Raw genomic sequence first — 8,380 nt, 5'->3', positions numbered from 1 at the left:
CTCGCCCGCAGTCGCCGCCGCCGCCGCCGCCGGCCCGGGAGGCGGGGGCGGAGAGCGCGGGCCGGGCAGGGATGGGCTCGGGGCTCGCGGTGCCGCCGCCGCCGCCGCCGCCTCTCAGACACCGGTTCCGGCACCGGCTCCGCGCCGCGGCGGCCTGGGGAGCAAGCGGAGGGGCGGGCCGGGGCGGGGCCTCGGAGCTGCGGCACGGGGGCGGGGCGGGGCGCGGGCGAGCGGCCGAACTGCCCTGCGCGGCCCCGCCCCGCGCGCTCGGCGGCGCCCCGCCCCGCTCAGCTCCTCCTTTCATTCATTCTTCCTGGAGTGACAACACTCTGCTCCGCGCCACTTGGCCAAGACGCCTAAGCCCAAAGCTGCGGCTTAGGTGGAATGCGTGCTCTGATGCGGCAACCTAGGGGGTGTAGAAGGGACAATTAGGGGCCTCGGTTTCCCTGCGGGGAGCCCCTAGACCCAAGCCTGCTGGATGGGGGCCAAGAACCGAGACCCGACCCGGAGGAGACTTTGTGGATGGACCCTGAGGACAATAGTGGTTGCCTTGGGCAGGGGCGCCGGCCAGGTCCTCTCCTTCTCTGAGGCCTGCAGAGAGGGCAGGCCCCAGCAGGGTTTGCGGGGGAAGGCGATGGCCCACGTCTCAGGCTCTCACCAGCTAGGCAGGGCGCTAAAGGAGCAGCCTCTGGGGGAGACTGTAGCAACCTTGCTCAGGGATTTGCTCCTCCCAGTGCTGGAGACCTGGAGCTGGCGCCGCCCTGCCCGGCGTTCCGGAGGAGGCAAGGCTGAATGGGGTTTTGGCTGAGGGAAGTGGCCAGAGGAATTGGGTGGTCCCCAACGCACAGGTGCTCAGTCCAGCACTGGAAGCGTGGAGCACCCTGCCAACAAGTGGAGAATCCTATCTCCGCGAGGCCCACCGCCCACTTCGTCGTCCTACTGCCTGGGAGCCTATTCGGGGAGAGGTTGAGCCACATGCTTAAGTTCACCCAGTGAACAAGGGACAGAACTGCCCACACTCCAGCTCCAGCCATCAAGTTTGTATAGATTTTTCTCTAGTCAGGGCTTGGGTCCAGTGGCCTACAAGGTGGGCATTCATCCCTGGGTGCAAAACAATTACCTGGGGGAGGGAACAAAATATAATTTTTCTTCCTCCCTCCCTCCCTCCCTCCCTCCCTCCTTCTTTCTTCCCTCCCTCCCTCCCTCCCTCCCTCCTTCTTTCTTCCCTCCCTCCCTCCTTCTTTCTTCCCTCCCTCCCTCCCTCCCTCCCTCCTTCTTTCTTCCCTCCCTCCCTCCTTCTTTCTTCCCTCCCTCCCTCCCTCCTTCTTTCTTCCCTCCCTCCCTCCCTCCTTCTTTCTTCCCTCCCTCCCTCCCTCCTTCTTTCTTCCCTCCCTCCCTTCCTTCCTTTTTTTTTTTTTTTTTTTTTTCGATATGCGGGCCTCTCACTGTTGTGGCCTCTCCCGTTGCGGAGCACAGGCTCCGGATGCGCAGGCTCAGCGGCCATGGCTCACGGGCCCAGCCGCTCCGTGGCATGTGGGATCTTCCCGGACCGGGGCACGAACCCGTGTCCCCTGCATCGGCAGGCGGACTCTCAACCACTGCGCCACCAGGGAAGCCCACTCCCTCCTTTCTTAATATTCAGATTGATGCTGGTGCCCTCATTCTGTCTGCTGGTCAGATGGCCCTAAAGCACTTATAGTAAAGTGTCCCAAGGAGGTGTGGAGGTCCTCGGAGGCTGGACAGCAACGTTTTTTGCTTGTTTGTTGCTTTCCTATAGGGTATATATCAGGCAGGGTCCTGGCAGGAAACAGAGAAGCACTCAGCAGGGATTACTGAGCAGAGTTTAATAAAGGGGATTTTACAACGGACTGGGCAGCATTAAGGGAAACCCATGAGGACACTCACGGCCTCAGGAGGTGGCAGCAGGTAGCACCCCTGGGTGAAGGGGCTTGGGAGAGGGCCCCAGTGCAGGGTGCGGGGGGATACTGAGTGGACCTAGAGGGGCTGTGGGCCTGTGCCTGTTAGGTAGAGGAAATCACCCAGGTTTTTTTTTGTTTTAAAATTTATTTATTTAAAAAAATTTATTCATTTATATATATATTTGCTTCATGTGGGCCCTCTCCAGTTGCAGTGAGCAGGGGCCACTCCTCGCCGTGGCGTGCGGGCCCCTCACCGCGGCAGCCTCTCCCACTGCGGAGCACGGGCTCCAGGTGCGCGGGCCTCAGCAGCCGTGGCACGCGGGCTCAGCAGTTGTGGCTCGCAGGCTCCAGAGCGCAGGCTCAGCAGCGGTGGTGCACGGGCTCCGTTGCTCCGCGGCACGCGGGATCCTCCCGGACCAGGGCTCGAACCTGTGTCCCCTGCATTGGCAGGTGGAGTCCCAACCACTGCGCCACCAGGGAAGCCTCTCTCACCCACTTTTATAACACAACTAACCCTTACAGAGTAGACTTGTGGCTGCAAAAGAGTCTTGAAAAGAAAGCAGGTTGAAGATGATGCTGATACTGCAAGACGAGCGAAAAGACAGAGCTGGTACTTCCCTCTCTTGTCGGAGCTCCTTGTCAGACACGTTTCCCGTTTCCTGGTGAAACCAAAGACCAACTCATCAGATCTGACATATTCGGTCACATTGCTCATCCAAGTTATTAAGTCTTTTTTTAACTGAAAGCAAAAAAGCAATTTTGTACTTTTAATAAATAAAAGCATTCAACTGTTGTTCATTTCATCTTTCGAACATTCTTCTTAAACTCTGCTTTTGCATTGTTATGTGATGAACATTTTTTATTATTTGTATAGTCAATTATGTATGTAATTTATAAGTGAATGTGTCTATGTGTGTGTTGGGGAACAAATAATAATTTGGATGTGGGCTTCCCTGGTGGCGCAGTGGTTGAGAGTCCGCCTGCCGATGCAGGGGACACGGGTTCGTGCCCCGGTCCGGGAAGATCCCACATGCCACGGAGCGGCTGGGCCCGTGAGCCATGGCCGCTAAGCCTGCTCTTCCGGAGCCTGTACTCCACAACGGGAGAGGCCACAGCAGTGAGAGGCCCGCGCAACGCAAAATAATAATAATAATAATTTGGGTGCAAATTAAGAGCTCTGGCTTGGATGCGTTGTTTTAGGTGCCTGTCTGCCATCCAAGTGGCAAATATATGTGATATTTGCTCAAAAATATTTTACTGATGGGGTTCGTGATACAGGTTTTCTAGATGAGGGGTCCAGAGCCCTTTGGGAAAGACTCAGTCCAGGTCAATGGTTAGGATTTGTCCAAATTGCCAAATTGATACCTGGCTGAACACAGGCTGGTGACAAGAGGCTCCGTGGGGATACTCACTGGATTAGCCCAAGACTGTGACCCAGGGCAGGGGCCAGAGCCTGAACTGTCCTAGCCTAGGGAGGAAAAGAGAGCTGGCATCACGGGATCCCTGCTGTCAGATGCAGCCTGCCCCCTCCTTGCCCACTCTGCGTGACATCACCCAGACACGTGGCTCGTTGACTCCCCTGCCCTCTCCTTGAGCTGCGGATGCAAGAACCCAAATATCTACTCGGCATCTCCACTTGGATGGCAAACGGGCACCCCAAACTTAATGCATCCGGATCAGAGCTCTTAATTTGTGCCTGGATCTGCTCCTCCCCCAGTGTTTCTCATCTCAGTAAATGACATCCCCGTCCTTTAGTGGCTCAGCCAAAATTTGAAGGCATCCTCGACTTTTCTCCTCTCTCCCTATTCCTTTTCCTTGCACTTGATCGATCAATCAGCAAATCCTACCGGCAGATCCTATTGGCTCCCTGTACAAAGCAGATCTAGAATTCTACCACTTCTCCCTCCACTCTTCTCTCCTCCCTGGTCTAGCCGGGTGTACAGTATGACAGCCCCTGAGTCATGCACCCCTGTGACCCTCCAGAGCCTCTGAAGGGTCAAAGTGTGACATTTCCTAGCTTTCAAACCCGAAGCCCTTACTGCAAACTTTATGGGACCTAGTCCCTCGCTACTTCTTTGCTTATATTTCTTCTCTCTTTTGCTCTTTCTAGTTAACTACGGTGCACCTCTCTGCTCTTCTAACTTCCCAAGCATGTGTTCATCACAGGGCCTTTGACCTGACATTAGATGTCCCCAACCATCCCAGCTAACTTAACATCCTGTCTCACTCTCCATCTCCTTCCCTGGCTTTTAATCCTCATAGCACTGATTCACCTGACGTTAGAATTAATCATTTATTCACTGTATTCGTTTCCTGTGGCTGTGGTCACAAATTATTTTGCTCACAGTTTTGGAGGCCAGAAGTCCTAACCCAGTGGCTTTGGGCTAAAAACAACGGCTGCATTCATTCCGGAGTCTCTAGAGGAGAAATCAGTTCCTTCTCCCTTCCGGCTTCTTTTTTTTTTAAAACTGTGTCATCAAAACACATAATATAAATTTATCATCTTAACCATTTTTAAGTGTACGTTTCAATAGTGTTAAGTACAGTTGACCTTTGAATGATTCAGGGGTTAGGGGAACCAACACACGCTCCCCTCCCACCGCTGCCCTCAACACATACACACACACACACACACACACACACACACACACACACACACACAGTGGAAAATCTGAACGCTGCTGTCTCTGCCTCAAAAACAAAGGAATTGATAAATGACTCACCCAAGACCAGGAAGCAGAAACCGTTTGGAGAGAATCAGGACTCAACCCCCCGTTCTTTTGATTCTACGTATTGTGATCTCTAATCACACACAAACTTTTCCCCACACTTAAAGACCTGTAAAATGAAAATACAAGTGTTATATTTATTGAAAAACAATCTGCATATAAGTGAACTCTCCCGGTTCAAACCAGCGTTGTTCAAGGGTAAACTGTATATTCACACTGTTGTGAAACAGATCTCCAAAACTTGTTTTTTAACCTTTTCTTTAGTTCTTTCTTTATATGGAATATAGTTGCCTTACAGTGTTGTGTTAGTTTCAGGCGTACAGCACAGTGAATCAGTTATACATATACATTATCCACTTTTTTTTTTTTTTTTTGTGGTACGCGGGCCTCTCACTGTTGTGGCCTCTCGCGTTGTGGAGCACAGGCTCCGGACGCGCAGACTCAGTGGCCATGGCTCACGGGCCCAGCCGCTCCGCGGCATGTGGGATCTTCCTGGACCGGGGCACGAACCCGTGTCCCCTGCATCGGCAGGCGGACTCCCAACCACTGCGCCACCAGGGAAGCCCCATTATCCACTTTTTTAAAAGATTGTTTTCCCATATAGGTCATTACAGAGTCCCCAAATTTTTCATCTTGCAAATCTGAATCTCTGTACCCATTAAACAAACTCCCTTCTTCCCCTCCCCCAGGCCCTGGTGACCACCATTCTACTTTCTGTTTCCATGAATTCGACTACTTTAGATGCTTCATATAAGTGGGATCACACAGTATTTGTCTGTGACTTCCTTATTTCACTTAGCGTAACGTCCCCTGGGTTCATCCATGTTGTAGCATGTGGCAGGATTTCCTTCCTTCCTTCCTTCCTGTATTTATTTATTTATTTAGGATTTCCTTCCTTTATAAGGTTGAATAATATTCCACTGTAGATATACAACACATTTTCTTTATTCATTCATCTGTTGTTGGATATGTAGGTTGTTTCCACAGCTTGGCTATTGTGGATAATGCTGCAATAAACACGAGAGTACAAATATCTCTTCAAGAGAGTGATTTCATTTCCTTCGGTTATATACCAGAAGTGGAATTGCTGGATCATATGATAGCTCTATTTTAATATTTTTGAGGAACCTCCACACTGTTTTCCATGATGGTTGCTCCCACTTACATTCCCACTAGCAGTATACAAGGGTGCCCTTTTCTCCACATCCTCTCCAATGCTTATCTTTTTTTTTTTTTTTTTTTTTGATAATAGCCATTTAAACAGGTAGGGGGTGATATCTCATTGTGGTTTTTTTTTTTTTTTTTTTTTTTTTTTTTTGCGGTACGCGGGCCTCTCACTGCTGTGGCCTCTCCCGTTGCGGAGCACAGGCTCCGGACGCACAGGCTCAACGGCCATGGCTCACGGGTCCAGCCGCTCTGCGGCATGTGGGATCTTCCCGGACCAGGGCACGAACCCGTGTCCCCTGCATCGGCAGGCGGACTCTCAACCACTGCGCCACCAGGGAAGCCCTCATTGTGGTTTTGATTTGTATTTGCATGACCTGGTGACTGGTGATACTGAGCACCTTTTCATATACCTATTGGCCCTTCATATGTGTTCTCCTGAGAAATGTCTGCCTAAGTTCTTTGCTTATTTTAAAATTAGTTCTTTTTCTTTTTAAATGTTGAGTTTCTTGAGTTCCAGATATGTTTTGGATATTAACCTGTATCAAATGTATGGTCTGAAAAGATTTTCTCCCATTTCATAGGTGGTCTCTTCACTCTGTTGATGGTTTCCTTTGCTCTGTGGAAACTTTTTAGTTTTATGCTGTCCCACTTGTCCATTTTCACTTTTGTCATCTGTGCTCCTAGAGTCATATGCAAAAAATCATTGCCCAGACCAATGTCAAGAAGCTTTTTCCCTGTGCTTTCTTCTAGTAGTTTTATAGTTTCAGGTCTTATGTTTGTCTTTAATCCATTTTGAGTCGATTTTTGTGTTATGGTGTGAGACAAGGGTTTAGGTTCCTTCTTCTGCATCTGGATATTCAGTTTTTCCAGCACCATTTATTGAAGAGACTATCCTTATCCCATTGTGTGTTTTTGGTGCACTTGTTGAAAATCAGTTGATTGTAAATGCATGGATTTACTTCTGAGCTCTCTATTCTGTTCATTGGTCTCTCTCTCTCTTTATTACTGTAGCTTTGTAATATATTTTGAAATCAGGAAGTGTGATACCTCCAGCTTTATTCTTCCTGTTCAAGATTGTTTTTGTTATTTTAGGTCTTTTGTGGTTCTACATGAAATTTAGGATTGTTTGTGGGAGGATATGGACTGAAGACCTCCTATTCTGCCATCTTACTAATGTCATTTCTCTGTAGTTTTCTCTTTTTGTAGTGTCTTGATTTTTTTCTTTAATTAATTTATTTTATTTTTGGCTGTGTTGGGTCTTCGCTGCTGCACACGGACTTTCTCTAGTTGCGGCGAGCAGGGGCTACATTCGTTGCAGTGCACAGGCTTCTCATTGCGGTGGCTTCTCTTGTTATGGAGCACAGGCTCTAGGTGCGCGGGCTTCAGTAGTTGTGGCTCGTGGGCTCTAGAGCGCAGGCTCAGTAGTTGCGGCGCCCGGGCTTTGTTGCTCCGTGGCATGTGGGATCTTCCCGGACCAGGTCTCGAACCCGTGTCCCCTGCATTGGCAGGCGGATTCTTAACCACTCTACCACCAGGGAAGCCCTATTCTTGTAGTGTCTTTGTCTGGCTTTGGTATCAGGGTAATGCTGGCCTCTTGGAATGAACTTGGAACTGTTTCTCCTCCTCAATCTTTTGGAAGAGTTTCAGGAGAATTGGTATAAATTCTTCTTTAAATATTTGGTAGAATTCACCAGTGGAAACCATCTGGTCCTGACTTTTCTTTGTTGGGAGGATTGACTACTGATTCATTCTCTTTTCTTGTCATTGGTCTCTTCAGATTTTCCATTTTTTCACAATTCAGTCTTGGCAGGTTGTGTATTTTTAGGAATTTATTCATTTCTTTAGGTTATTCAATTTGTTGGCATACAATTCTTCCAACTTCTTTTAAGGATACTTGTGATAGCATTTAGGGCCCAGCAGGATAATCTCCCATCTCAAGATCCTTAACTTAACTACATCTGCAAAGACTCTTTCTCCATATAAGGTAACCATCAGGGGCTAAACTGCATCCCCCCTAAAATTGTACATCGAAGTCCCAGCCCCCAACACTTCAGAATGTCACTGTATTTGGAGATAGAATCTTTAAAGAGGCAATCAGGTTAAAACAAGTTCATCAGAATGGGCCCTAATCCACTATGACTGGCGTCCTTATAAGAAGAGGAGAGTAAGAGACTTATATGCACAGAGGAAAGACCATGTGAGGACACAGGGAGAAGACAGCCACCTACATGCCAAGGAGAGAGCCCTCAGGAGAAACCAACCCTGTGGACACCTTGATCTTGGACTTCCAGCCTCCAGAACTGAGAAAACAAATTTCTGCCACCCAGCCTGTGGCAATTTGCTATGACAGCCTGAGCAGACTAATAACAGTAATATTTACAAGGTTTCAGGGATTAGGACCTGGATATCTTTGAAGCTATTATCAGCCTAGCACATTTGCTTGCCATTACCATCTTTCTACCAGGGTGTATAACTAATGAAAGCAGGGAGTTTAAACTTTTTATTTTTTTGCGGTACGCGGGCCTCTCACTGCTGCGGCCTCTCCCATTGCGGAGCACAGGCTCC

The sequence above is a fragment of the Grampus griseus genome, assembly GCF_964374135.1.
Source record: "Grampus griseus genome assembly, chromosome: 14".
NCBI lineage: Eukaryota > Metazoa > Chordata > Mammalia > Artiodactyla > Delphinidae > Grampus > Grampus griseus.
The sequence above is the reverse complement of the archived record's forward strand: the minus strand, read 5'-3'. Positions refer to the sequence as shown.